This window comes from Narcine bancroftii, chromosome 7, assembly GCF_036971445.1.
Source record: "Narcine bancroftii isolate sNarBan1 chromosome 7, sNarBan1.hap1, whole genome shotgun sequence".
NCBI classification, from domain to species: Eukaryota; Metazoa; Chordata; class Chondrichthyes; order Torpediniformes; family Narcinidae; genus Narcine; species Narcine bancroftii.
Genome location: NC_091475.1, coordinates 153731140 through 153746169, shown reverse-complemented (window position 1 = coordinate 153746169; position 15030 = coordinate 153731140). Strand labels below are relative to the sequence as shown.

The 15030-nt window shown below is 44.6% G+C and overlaps 1 long non-coding RNA gene across 2 annotated transcripts in view; it reads right to left on the bottom strand.

Moving 5' to 3' along the window:
- Positions 1 to 12882, bottom strand: part of LOC138739235 (uncharacterized) — a 49854-nt gene extending 36972 nt beyond the window's left edge. Inside the window, exons 1-2 of one of the 2 annotated variants that reach the window (XR_011342102.1) lie at positions 8920 to 12882; positions 6894 to 7234 (exon numbers count right to left, since the gene is read on the bottom strand). This is a non-coding gene — a long non-coding RNA (uncharacterized lncRNA). The remainder of the gene's footprint in view (positions 1 to 6893; positions 7235 to 8919) is intronic. The other variant, XR_011342103.1, reaches the window with a different exon arrangement.
- Between the last annotated feature and the right edge of the window lie 2148 nt (positions 12883 to 15030).

The window sequence follows — 15030 nt, the reverse complement described above, 5'->3', positions numbered from 1 at the left end:
ATCAGAGTTTCACAAAGAGGTGTAATTTCACAATGGCGTTAGCCAAAGAATTTTCAACAGTTTAGTGAAGCTGATATGTCTTCATGTTAAGAATATGCAAAGATGCTTGGCAGATGACAATTCCAATAATCATAAAGTGGAAAATCATTCACATCTGCCTGTTCTCTGATTCTGAGCTATTTTTTATGTTTGACAATATTGACACTTGCAAGTTCTTGTTGTTAAAATGCACAACAGCATGGAACAATTTTCCAAACACACAGTGGCAGCAGGGAATCTTGGCTGCTGACAGCAAACTCATAAAATCACGTATTTGCAATTTTCCTCCATGAGCGAGGAATAGGGAAATACTGTTGCAAATGAACTCTCAGTCAATAATCTCACTGATTCAAGTTCTGGTCTTGTTTTTGATATATTCTAAATATAGTGTGAACCAATTTATACGAATAAGACACTGGAGCAATTTATGTTTAAGGATTTGCTAAATTACATGTGATGTGTTACTTTAATCCAGATAGAGATCTTGCTTATAGAGCAGCTAGGAACAATGAGCAAATTTGCAAATACAAAGCCCCATCTTCTCACTGACAACATTGCATACTGCTCTCTTTCTTTGGCTTGGCTTCGCGGACGAAGATTTATGGAGGGGGTAAAAGTCCACGTCAGCTGCAGGCTCGTTTGTGGCTGACCAGTCCGATGTGGGACAGGCAGACACGGTTGCAGCGGCTGCAGGGGAAAATTGGTTGGTTGGGGTTGGGTGTTGGGCTTTTCCTCCTTTGCCTTTTGTCAGTGAGGTGGGCTCTGCGGTCTTCTTCAAAGGAGGTTGCTGCCCGCCAAATTGTGAGGCGCCAAGATGCACGGTTTGAGGCGATATCAGCCCACTGGCGGTGGTCAATGTGGCAGGCACCAAGAGATTTCTTTAGGCAGTCCTTGTACCTTTTCTTTGGTGCACCTCTGTCACAGTGGCCAGTGGAGAGCTCGCCATATAACACGATCTTGGGAAGGCGATAATCCTCCATTCTGGAGACGTGACCCACCCAGCGCAGCTGGATCTTCAGCAGCGTGGACTCGATGCTGTCGACCTCTGCCATCCCGAGTACTTCGACGTTAGGGATGAAAGCGCTCCAATGGATGTTGAGGATGGAGCGGAGACAACGCTGGTGGAAGCGTTCTAGGAGCCGTAGGTGATGCCGGTAGAGGACCCATGATTCGGAGCCGAACAGGAGTGTGGGTATGACAACGGCTCTGTATATGTTTATCTTTGTGAGGTTTTTCAGTTGGTTGTTTTTCCAGACTCTTTTGTGTAGTCTTCCAAAGGCGCTATTTGCCTTGGCGAGTCTGTTGTCTATCACTGCTACCACTGTGTTAAATGCAATAGATGTAGAATAGACATAGGAACTCAAAAGTGGGTATCCATGGAATTAATCAGAGTGTAACTGCAGTCTGCCGTATGCTTCACATTTCTGACTTCCTATTAAAGTTAAAGTTGTGCAACTGTGTAAAAAAGGGATGATAGTTAAGCTATGTTATGAAATTATTCAATTTTCTTCACTAAGAATTAAGCTAGCAACAATAAACTGCCCAGCTAACCATTTTCCAATCATATTGGATTACATTCCATCATGTTTAAAACCTATCTGAAGGCTGGAGGGCACCTCACTTTCTGCACTCTGTCTTTTTCCTCTGATTCTAAAACCTATGCACCACTATTGATGTCTTTCAATCAGCTTCCTCATCAATGAAAACTCCACACTATTTGGGGGCTGCAGGCCTACAAGACTTCCTTCCAAACAGTGAGCCTTCCATAAGCAGATAATCAGCTCTGGCCCCTTCTCTACTCCCTCTTTTGATAAGCAACTGCAGATGCTGGAATCTGGAGTGAATGATGCTTGACCTATGGAGCTCCTGGGAAGTCTACAGCCCAATGCTATGAATATAGATTTTATTTCAGATACTGAGACCCTCTCTTTCCTTCTGCACCATCTCTGCTCTTCCCTTTTCCCCCTTTTTTTGTTCTCCTTCCCAAACATCCCCACCCATTTTCATCCCCCTCCTCTTTGGTTCCATCTCCCTTCAAACCACCACCACCCCCCCAACTACTCCCTCCATTCTACTGCTCTCTCTTCTTCTCCACCCCTTTTTGATTCCACCTGGTCTCACTTTCTGCCATCTTTATTCTTTATTCATCAGATTCCAGCACCATCAGCCATCATCTTCCAAGCACTCACTCCACACTATACGACTTATATTCTTCCACCTGACAGCTTTGTTTTACTCGCCTCTCTCTCCATCTGCTACTCCTCCGCCTCTGTCCATCATGTTTGACCTCTGTTTGGTTGGCTGATCCCAGGTGGATCCCCAGCCTCAATCACTCCACTCTGACCTCTTTACACTGTTTCTGCATTAACCTTCCTCTGCCCTGATGATGAATTTTTGCTCAAAACACTGTCCATTTTTTTTCCCCCATGGATTTTGCTTTCCCACTGAGTTCCTCCAGCATATTCAAATTCCAACATTTGTCCTCAAGCATTTTGTTTTTGTTCTTTTCTATGAAGGATAGATTGATTTGGGGCTGCCCTGAATTTAAATCCTATATAATTTTCATCAATCATATTTTATTTTTTTAATAGGCTGTTTCAGAATTATAGGTCTTGGAACACAGAGGCCAGGCTCTCTAGCCGAGCATGTGCTAATTTCCAAGCAGTCATTTTCAAGAGAATCCTACTTTATTCTCCTAACATTCCTACCAACTGCCATCCTTCACACCCTCTCTCACAATTCTACTAAACATCCAATAGAGGCAATTTATAGTGACCCATTATCCTATATTTGCCATATCTTTGGGATTTGGAGAACTGGGGAAGAGATAGAAAAATATAAGAGATGGTAAACTGGGAAGAATTTCAGCAAAGAGGGTGGCAAATTAAGATAGAATGACTTGGGAAAGACAGGACGGACCATACTAGGGGATAGACAAGCAAAGGTAGAGATGATTGGTGAATGGAAATTATATGCGATAGAATGGGGGGTTGAAAGGAGAAGGAGGGCCATTATTCATCAGGGAAAGTATCACAGCTGTGCTCAGGCAGAACAAACCAGAGGCCTCATCTACTGAGGCTATATGAGTACAGCTAAAGAATGGGAAATGTATGATTACACTCATGGGGTTGTATTATAGATCACCCAATAGTCAAGGAGAATTGAAGAAGCAAATCTGTAGAGAGAGACCAGACAGCTGCAGGAAACATAAAGTTGTGATAGTAGGAGATTTTAACTTCCCAATTTTGACTGGGACTCCTATACTCTAAAATAGCTGGATGACTTGGAGTTTGTCAAATGTATTCAGCAGTTTCCTAAATCAATATATAGAGATACCAAGTAGAGAGAGTGCAATGCCAAATCTCCTATTAGGGAATGAGACAAGACAGGCAACAGAAGTTAAGTGTAGGGGAACATTTTGGGTCTAGTAATCATAATGCCATTAGTTTCAAGTTAATCATGGAGAAGAATAGGTCTTGGCCTCGGGTTGAGATTCTAATTTGGAAAAAGGTCAATTTTGTGGGAGTAAAAAAGGATCTAGAATGTGTGGAATGAGATATGTTGTTTTCAGGCAAGGATGTGCGATGTAAGTGTAAGAGCTTCAAAGGTGAAATTTTGAGAGTACAGAGTTTGTATATTCTTGTCAACATCAAAGGCAAAGTTAGCAGGCATAGGGAACCTTGATTTTCAAGGGATAATGGGGATCTAGTTCAGAAGAAGAGAAGTGTATAGCAGGTCTAGGCAACACAGAGCAAACTAATTACTTGAGGAGTATAAAAAGTGGAAGAAAAGCCTCAAGAGGGAAATCAAGGTGGCTAAAAGATGACACGAGGCGGCTTTGGCCGACAATGTGGAGGAAAATCCTAAGGGTTTCCACAGGTATATGAAGAACAGAAGGATAGTAAGGGACAAAATTGGTCCCCTTGAAGATCAGAGAGGTCAACTATGTGCAGAGCCAAAAGAGATGAGTGGATGGTGGAGATCTTAAATTGATATTTTCATCAATATTCCATTGGGAAACTGGCACAGAGGCAAAGGAAGTAAGGAAAACAAACAATGAGGTAATGGAACTTAGACATATTAAAGAGGAAGGGGGTAGTGCTTGCTGTCTTAAAGCAAATAAGGTTGTTTAAATCCCCAGGGCTGGACAAGATATTCCCTTGGACCTTAAAGGAGGCTAGTTTATAAATTGCAAGGACACTGGCAGGATTGGAGGGTAGCCCAAGTTGTTCCATTGTTTAAAAAAGGCTCCAAAAGTTACACTGAAAATGATTGGCAGGTGAACCTAATGGCAGTAGTAGATAAATTACTGGAAGTTCTAAGAGATCGGATATACAAGTATTTGGATAGCCATGGACTGATTAGGTATAATCCATATTTAACCAAACTTATAGAGTTTTTCAAGAAGATTACCAGGAAAGTGGATGAAAGAAAGGTTATAGATGTTGTCCACTTGGACTTTAGTAAACTCTTTGACAAGGTTTCATATGGGAGGTTAGTCAGTAAGGTTCAGATACTTGGTATTCCTGGTGAAGTAGTGAACTGGATTCAACAATGGCTGGACGGGAGAAACCAGAGAGTAGACTAGAGGCCTGTGACTAATGGTGTGCCTCAGGGATCAATGCTGGGACCATTACTTTTTGTCACCTATATCAATGATCTGGATGATATTGTGGTAAATTGAATCAGCAAGTTTGCAGTTGACACTAAGATTGGAGGCATTGTAGATAGTGAACAAAATTTTCAAAGCTTGCAGAGAGATCTGGACCATCTGAAAAAATGATCTGAATAATGGCAGATGGAATTTAATGCAGACAAGTGTGAGGTGTTGCATTTTGGAAGGACAAACCAAGAAAGGACAAACACGGTAAATGGTGGGGCATTGAGGAGTGTGGTAGAAAAAGGGATCTGGGAATACAGATACATAATTCCCTGAAAGTGGTATCACAGGTGGAGAGGATGATTGAGTTTTCGATATATTGGCCTTCATAAATCAAAATATTGAGTATAGGAATTGGGATGTATTGGTAAAGTTATAATAAGACATTTGTGAGGCCACCTTTGGATTATTGTGCACAGTTTTGGTCACCTAACACAGGAAAGATAACAATAAGATAAAGAGTGCTGGGAAGATTTACTAGGATACTTCCCAGATTTCAGGAACTGGGTTATAGGGAAAGGTCAAACAGGTTAGGAGTTTTTCCCTGGACCATAGAAGAATGAAGGGAGATTTGATAGACACATTTAAATTTATGAGGGGGGTAGTCAGAGTAAATATAGGTGGGCTTTTTCCATTGCAGGTAGGTGAAATACAAACCAGAGGACATGGATTAAGTGTGAAAGGGGAAAGGTTTAGTGGGAACTTAAGAGGAATCTTCTTCACAAAGAGAGTGATGGGAGTGTCGAAAAAGTTGAAGTGGTGAATGTAGGCTTCACTTTAACATTTAAGAAGAATTTGGACAGGTGTATGTATAGGAGAGGTATGGAGGACTATCGTAAAACACAATGCTGGAGAAACTCAGCAGGTCAAACAGTGTTTTTATGTAACAAAGATAAAAATACATAACCAATATTTCAGGTTTGAGCCCTTCATCACGGTATGGAAAAATGTCAGCAGGCGTCTGAATACAAATGTAAGGGGACCATAGAGGGAGGAGCATGGTAGCAAAGACAGGATGTAATAGTTGGAGAAGGGAGTGAGGGCACAGCAGCAAGCAAAGGGGAGGAGGGATGGCTAGGTGAATAGCGAGGAAAGGGGGTGGAGAGCTGAGGGAAAGAAGACAAGGGGAAGGGAAGGGAAGCTGGGAAGGGAGAGCAGGTTTGCAGAAGCCATAAAAATCAATGTTAATGCCCAGATGGAAAATCAGGTATTGTTCTGCCAATGAGGCCATGGATAGACATGTGAGTATGGGCATAGGACGCAGAACTGAAATGGTTGGCCACTGGGAGGTCCATGTGCAGACGGAACAAAGGTGCACAGTGAAGCGATTTCCAGTTAAATGAATTTACCCAGGCAGTTCATCCAGCAAAATCCAACCTAGTGTCATTCAATTTACTGGAAATCAGATGTTTGAATCCTTTAACACAGAAACCCAGGTATGCCGCATATTCAAACAGAAACAACATGAGTAAATTTGATTTTGATTAGCAGTAAATCAGCTGGTATGGATTCTGTTGCTCGTTGGACATTTCTGATGCTTGATCTTCCATTGAAACACTGTGATTGGTAATCAAGAAGCATGCTTGATTGATTGATTGATCTGACATCATTCATTATATTACTACCAAACTGAAACCTAGCTTTAAATCCTCCATTAAACAGTTCCTTTTTTTTTGCCAGACACAGACATATTAGCCAATACAAATGTAGCTGACAGAAAAAACATTTTCACATGAGGCCTTGGAAAACAGGATCAGACTGTAGATGATGGGATACATCCAGCTGTAATGTGTTCAATAATTTTCATGCAAGACCAATAGACCTCCGAGATAGAAAAGAATATTGCTGTCTGACATTCAACCAAATACTGAGACATAATTGTTTAAATATTTCCAGATTCTAGAAGTAAAATTTTAGCAATACTATTATTGTTAAATTGATACAATAAAAAAAATGTTGAATTAAGCTATTAATTCCTCATTGTATGTTGTGGCAGTATGAATTTGATTTCTCTACAGTTTCAGATCTGAACACAGTCCATGTAGTCAACATTCATATCTACCACTGAACCCCAGATTAGACACTGGCAGATCCAATAAATTAAAAGTGTCATTTCTGAGGCCAAACACCATTACTGGCACCAAACAGCCTTCAGAAACAAATTAGTTCAAAACAGTTCAATAAAAACCAATACCTTTGAATATCAATTGGATTTTCCAAATTTGCAAAGGCTGATTGAAAGCAAGTATCTTGTCTCTTTAGTCTGTTTGGATCATTGATCATCTTCCATGAATAACACCTTTTACCAGCACAATTTAATGCACTATTCTTGAAGGTTAGAAGTCATTGGATGATGCCGTTTTCTCATTAGCAATGAGGGATGTTAAAATCAAAAGATTTGGAAGCATTAAGGAGTTAATTATGCAAATAGATAAAACAAAATTTTTCTTTTGGTTGAACCCAGAAGCAGTTGTTGTAATCTTAAAGTTAAAGGTGGACCATTTAGGTCTTAAATTAAAATGAAGGTGACAGAATCTAAAACAAAGCAAAAAATATTTGAAATAATTGTCAATGTTATTTGAAATTTTATCCAATATGAATACAGTATTAAGCAAAGTAAATACCTAATATTGGATTTTTCATCTGATTTTCCAGACATCAATAGTTTCTGAAACTTAAAATGCACTTGTATCTTTGCTAGAACTTTAGTTACCTGGTTTCAGTGCAAAATTTGGATGCAATGCAGATCATTCAAACAAAGTACAGTTAAAAAATCAATCAGAAATTAGATTGATAGCCTGCAAGCAAATCAACAGCCCGTTGAACTTGCATTCATTTGACTGAATGTTAATTTTCTGTGATGTTTATTTGCATAAAATGTTGGACTTGCTTGCAAAAGAGAATTTTCAGCTTCTTCTGTGAGCATTTGAACATGGTGACTCAATTGACAATGTTGAGACACAGCCAACTTCAAAAGTGGAATATTATCATGTTATTTTACAAATGTTGTGTGTGATTTGCAATCTGCTGTCATGTAAGGTTGTCTTGCTGTCATTGAGCATGACCCGTTTTGCACTATCCACTGGTGCTCAACGTTGATGCTATTGATGTCAACAAACATTTGCACAAGAGAAAGTGAGCTTTGCTGATTAAAAATGCTCTGTCTGAGATGGAACTTAAATGGAACATCACAAATTTGGATGAAGTGTATTTTTTAAAATATAGCCTGGGTTACATAACAAGGAGAGAGGAAAGGGAAGATGGAGTGGGCACTGGAGGAACGGCCCCTGCAGAGGAACAGAGTGAGCAGAATATGTTGGATTGGGTTCTCCTTGTTCGGGCAAGGACACACCACAGCAAAGTGCTGCCAACGTTGGGTGTGCGGTAGGAGAGTTGGACAAAGCTGACGGTCCTCATCAGGTAGTGGCTGTAGAGGTCAGGAAGCAAAGTCTGCACCAGGAGAGCTCTGATGAAGCATGATCTGCCCCACAGGTGGGGGTGTCTGTCCAGGCACTCTGGCAGGGGGAGAACAAGATGATAGAGATGAGAGGTCAGAGGGGTTCCCAATTAGGACTTCATCCAGGCACCAAGCTATGACAGAGCTGGAAGAATCAGTGAGGTTCCTGTCAAGGGCCACAGGCAAGCCCTTGCCCCAACAGATGGTGAGTCAGCACAAGACACCCAGAGGTTAGACCGCACCATACCTCAGCCTTTGCTCTCCATCCCACCAGTGATTGGGAAAAGTAAAGCGGAGGGTAGGACGGGGAGGAGCAGAGATGTGTACCCCCTGGCCTCACCCTGTGGCAAGCGGCAGCTTTACATCAGGTCACTTCCTACGTCATGCACTTGGCTGTGGATGCTGCAAATGATGCAGGTATTTGCAAAGACCAGTGGCAGCACCATTCCCAAAGAGAACACATCAAAAAGAAGAGCACATTTCATCCATCTGGCTCATCAATCCTGTTCCCACATTCAGTGAAATCACAACTGATCTGGTCATGGACCCAGCTCCACCTTTCCCCCATAAACCCTTAATTCCCTTACAATACAAACATCTATCTTACTGTATCTTAAATATGTTTAATGAGTCAGCCTCAACTGCTTCCTTGGGCAAAGATTTCCACAGAAAATCAGTCAAGATTTTTAAATTATTTGGTATGTATATATTTAATTTTTGATTATTGAAACTAACACAAATTAGCAGTTTAAAAATTACATACTGTGGCAGTGAACATCCTCATGGCGAACCGGCCCCGCTTGTATCGCCACGTGGCGGGGCAGCCATGGGGAAATGGCATCGTCAGAGGTTTCTCTCTGACTCCAGCATCCCTTCCAGCGCGCACCCTGGGCAGCGATTATGACGTCACAATGCACCAGGTGACTGAGATCATGCTGCCCTTAATGGGGCGTGCTGAATTTAAATAAAAACGTATTAACAACCCTCAACATGGTGGCTCTGTTTCTTCCACTGCTCACACCAGCACAGTGGTAACCCCGATGAGCCCAGATGTTTTTTTTTGGACTCAAAACACCATGGACTCAGCAGAGGTTAAGGCTGTCTCCATCAAGCTTCCCCCCTTTTGGACCCACCGACTGAGAACATGGTTCTGGCAGGCGGAAGCACAATTTCAACTCTGGAACATCTCCTCAGACGCCATGATGTTCTATCATGTCGTGAGCACTCTAGCCCAAGATACGGCAACGAGGTTGGACGACATCATCCACCACCCCCCGCCCTCAAAGACCTGCTGCTTGGAACTTTTGGGCTAACTCCCCAGCAATGGGCTTCCAGGCTCCTTCACCTAGATGGGCTTGAGGACCGTAATCTGTCGGCGCTGATGAACAAAATGCTGGCTCTGGCAGAAGACCACAAGCCTTGTTTTCTCTTCCGCCAGATATTCCTGGAACAGATGCCGGACGGCATCCAGCTGTTCCTCACAGATGAAGACTTCTCGAACCCGAGGAGAACAGCAGCCCGTGCATATGCCATCTGGCGCACGAAGAGGGAGAACAAGGCAGCCCTCAACCAGGTGGCATGACCAGGAGCCAGCCAACTGCAAGCCACTCCCAAGACAAAGCCAGAGGAGGGCCAGTCAACCTGGTGTTTCTACCACCAGCACTGGGAAGTCCCGCCAGCCCTGTGTGTTTCAGGGAAATGACCAGGCCAGCTGCCAGTGATGGCTGCGAAGGCTGGCCACACAAACAGCCTCCTTCATGTGGTGGACAGATCCACCAGCCGCCGATTCCTGGTGGACACAGGGGCTGAGCTCAGAGTCCTTCCCCCCACAGCATTAAAGATTCGTACCCGATCTCGAGGTCCAACCCTGCGGCCGGCCAATGGCTCCACCATCCGAACCTACGGCACCTGGAGGGCACAGATCCAGATCAGGAAGTAGAAGTTCCACTGGAGGTTTGTCCTAGCCTCCGTGGGCTCCACACTATTAGGGGCCGACTTAGTCAGAGCTCACGGCCTACTGGTTGACATGAAGGCCAAAAGGTTGGTCAATGCCCGAATGTTCCACTCCACCTGACTGGACACAGCAGGAGCCCACAGGCCCGAAATCACCACCGTAGCCACCGCCAGGGACGAGTTTGATGAGATCTCCACGAATTCCCTACCATCTTAGAGCCATGGTTCAACGCCACCCTGCCTCAGCCTGGCGTCTTCCACCACATCACCACACAGGGGCCCCGCTGCATGCTAGACCTAGACGACTGCTCCCCGAGAAGCTCCAGCAGGCAAAGGAGGAGTTTTCCAGGTTCCAAGAACTGGGAATCATCCGGCGCTCGGACAGCACCTGGGCATCGCTGCTCCATATGGTCCCGAAATTGTCTGGGGTCTGGAGACGGTGCAGGGACTACCGTCAGTTGAATAATGCAACCACCCCCGACAGGTACCCGGTGCCCCACATACAGGACTTCTCTGCCAACCTCCACAGCACATGGGTCTTCTTCAAAGTGGACCTCGTGCGGGGATACCATCAGATCCTGGTGCATCCAGACAACATGGGTAATACGACCATTATCACTCCTTTCAGCCTCTTCAAGTTCCTGCATATCCCCTTCGATCTAAAGAATGTGGCCCAAACATTCCAGCACCTCATGGATGTGGTTGGAAAAGACCTGGACTTTACCTAGATGATATTCTCAATGCCAGTTGCAACCGTGACGAACACAAAGCCCACCTCCAAACACTCTTTGCCCGGCTGGCAGACTTCAGCCTCACAGTCAATGCAGGCAAGTGCCATTTCGGCAAGGAGTCCCTCCAGTTCCTGGGGCACACCATTTCGTCGGCTGGGGCCGCACTAGTGCCAGAGAAGGTAGTGGCTGTTCATCTATTCCCAAAACCCTCCACCCTGAAAGGCCTCCAAGAGTTCGCAGGGAATGTGAACTTTTACCATCGTTTCATCCCCGGAGCCACGTGCACCATGCACCCATGGTTTGCACTCATGGCCACCAAAGAAAATTCTTCATCGTGGTTAGAGGAGGCCGACAGGGCTTTCATCATGACAAAGGAGGCTCTAGCCGGCACCACTCTGCTGGTGCACCTGTGGCTGGAGGCGCACACGGTGCTCTCCATGGACGCCTCAGCTACGGCAGTGGGGGGGGGGGGGGTTCTGGAACAGTGGCTTGATGGACAATGGCACCCATTGGCCTTTTTCAGCAAGCAGCTGCACCCGCCAGAGCTCAAATTCAGTGCCTTTGACCGGGAGCTCCTGGCACTCTATTTGGCCATCCACCATTTCCACTACTTCCTCAAGGGCAGGGCGTTCACAGCCTTCAAGGATCACAAGCCCCTCACTCAAGCACTGGTGATGGCCAAGGGTCCGTGGTCCACCAGACAGCAGCGCCACCTCGCGTACGTGTCTGAGTTCATGACCGACATCCAACACAGGGCCGGCAAGGACAATGTAGTGGCAGATGCGCTCTCCCGTTCAGCCATCAACACTCTCCCGCCTGGCCTGGATTAAGAGCAACTGGCTCAGACACAAAGCGACAATGCGGAGATGCAGGCTTTGCGGAATGCTATCTTGGGCCTCAAACTCAAGGATGTCCGGGTGCCCAGCGTGCAGGACACATTGCTCTGCGATGTCTCAACAGGCATGCCATCCTCAGTGGTCCCGCCGCACTGGAGGGCAAAGGTCTTCAGTCTGATCCACGAACTCGCTCACCCAGTGGTAAAAACAACCGTGCAGATGGTTGCAGAGCAGTTTGTGTGGCACAGGCTGAAGAAGGAGGTGGCAAAACTGGCCAGGACTGTACCAGGTGTCAGACCTCCAAGCTCCAGCGACACAGCGAGCCCCGATCCGGTTCACAGATTTCAACTTATCCACGTTGATGTCGTCAGGCCCCTGCTGTTGTCCAAGGAGGCTTATTACCTCCTCATGGTGGTGGATCGGGCCACAAGGTGGTTGGAGGCCATCCCAATTAAGGAGGCCTCTGCAGAGATGTGCGCCAGGACTCTCGTTAGCCAATGGATTGCCCATTTCGGAGTCCAGGCTCATATCACTAGCGACAGAGGGGTGCAGTTCATGACAGCACTGTGGGGGGGTCAAGCTCCACCACAACTCAGCATACCACCCTCAATCCAACGGGTTGGTGGAGAGGTTCCACAGGCACCTAAAGGTGCTTATGGCCAGGTTCTCCGGACCAAACTGGGCGGATGAACTACCCTGGGTCTTCCTCAGGATTAGGACGGCACCCAAGAAGGATCTGCAGGCTTCAGCAGTAGAGATGGTCTATGACGCACTGCTTTCCCTGATGGGTGAGCTTTTCGGCCCAGACTCTGACACCAATGCCACCGACAAAAACCTGCAGGAGGACCTACGTAGGCGACTGGCCTCCTTAGCTCCCCACCCCGGCACCCAGCCGTTTCATCTCCCCAAAGAGCTCGACTTGGCCCAGTTCTTTTTCATGTGGAGGGGACCACAAGGTGCACCGCTACAGTGACCGTACGAGAGGCCATAAAAAGTCTTGCACCGGTCCGGCAGAACCTTCACCCTGGACATTGTGGGGAGAGAGGAACTTTTTACGGTGGACCACCTGGACTTATCACAGCCAGTGCAGACAGTCGTGCCCAAGCGCCGGGGCTGGCCGCCAAAGTGACAGGACGTGTAGCCAGTTCTGGGGTGGGGGTTGTGTGGCGGCGCACATCCTCACGGCAAACCGGTGGCCATGGGGAAATGGCTTGGTCAGAGGTTTCTCTCTGACTCCAGTATCCCTTCCAGCGTGCACCCTGGGCAGCGATTATGATGTCACAATGCACCAGGTGACTGAGCTCATGCTGCCCTTTAAGGGGTGTGCTGAATAAAAACTTAATAACGACCGTCAAGGTAGTGGCTGTTTCTTCCACTGCTCACACCACCACAAAACTATATTATTATTATTTCTTAAAAATTATATATAATTTTGTAACAAAATAGGCATGTAAAAGTAAAAACTTGCATGTAATATTTTTTCATGTCTTGCTGTTCTCAAACTTCTAAAATGTATCGTATGTGGCTCTTACATTAAGCAAGTTTGGCCACCCTATTATTTCTTCAATCTCAGTAATAATCACTTATCCTAAACCTCTTACAGAAACAAAACAGTATGGATGGTGGAAATTGTAAATTAAAAAGTTAGTGGAAATATTCAGGTAATTTAAGGCTACATTTCTGGTGAGAGAAACTGGTAACGTTTCAGGTCAATGCTTTGCAATCTGTTGGCAATCTCCAAGTTCATGGTATTCAATATCCTGTTATTTTATTACACGACTCCTGTGAAGCATTTTATATAATTGCTTCTGGAAGCCAAAAAAAAATGTCTCCTGTAATCCTTTCAAGCAGACAACTGGATCTAAATAAGTTCTATTGTAATTGTCAAATATAATTTGGCTTTCACAAATTTATGCTGGCTTTCTTTGATTACATCTTACACACTAAACGATCACTCATCTGATTTGAATGGTTGATTCCATCAGTTTTCCTGCAACTGACAATAACTACTTGGTCCGTAATTACCAAATTCACCTTTCTATCTCAATTCGCATAGAAGTGGTGTTTGAAAAATTATTTCACAGACTCTGGGTTTTATTAACTGCCAGCCGTCGGTGCAAGTGATCAGAAACCTTAAGCTGTCATGAAATCAGAGAAAAAAACCTTTTGCTTTCCACGATTGCATCAACATTCTCATATGGCCATCATATGTAATAATTACAATAAAATATTAACTTGATCTTTCCTACAATCTACACAACTAGATTCCTCAGTCAGGCTTGAACTACACTTTAATTATTTGTTGATATTTAAAATGCTTATAATAAACAAACCATCAGTTATAATCTGCTAACTTGTTCATAGATTTCCTACCACATTTTCACTTTTTACATTTTCATGATTATTGCTACTCTTGACTTTACAATGCGGTTCCTTTTTATTTCCATTTTAATTTCACATTTCTCTGTGAAACTCAATCCTTTGATGAATCCTAATCCGCCTTGGAGTAAATATTACTCAGAAATGTAATGTTAGTCATTAGTGCAAATGTGCTACGTCAGAGACAATGTCGGTGCTATTCTGCGAGTGAAATTTACTGTCGTTCCCTTGACTTCAAACTTGAGGCATCTTAATGTACATGTATACTTATTTTCTACGTGCTCCTGGTACATACAGTAAAAGAGATGCCAAGTATTAAAAGTATCTCTGGCAAAAGTTTTCCTGATTTGCTTTGGTTTTTTGTTATTCTGGAGCCCAACCAGCAGCCTATTTAGCCCATTTTCTATTTGCTACCATCTTAGGTTCTTCTTCATCAAGTGACGAATGATCTTGGGGTGAGACACATTGGCCAAGAACAATAATATGACCATTTGCTCTTCCAGATTCTAACCAAATTGGGCAGGGGAAATTGGACAAATATCCTGCATATTTCTGTCTCATGCGCTCTTTCCTCCCCATCCCCTCACCCACATCTCTGATGGTGCACTTGCTCATGTTTACATTTCAGAGGGTAAATAGCTGGTATCACCAGTTCAGGATAAGAGAGGTTGGACAGAGCTCAGTAGGGCATTGGCTATCAGTGTCAGGATGATGGACAGATGCCAGACAAAGGGGAGACAAAGAGAGAGGGGCTAGAGAAACAAATGTGTCAGGCAGAGGGACATGAGTTATACAGGATGGGGCAGGGGTGAGATTGGGGGGTGATGCTGAACAAAGGCTGCCAATTCTGGAATCTGATAAGAAGTCATATAATGTGAGACCAGATGAAACCTAAAGGGGATGGAATGAGAATAGATAAGAGGCTGGGGACAGGACTGTGGTGGGGTGGGGAAGAGCAGGGGAGGAGAGGGAAAA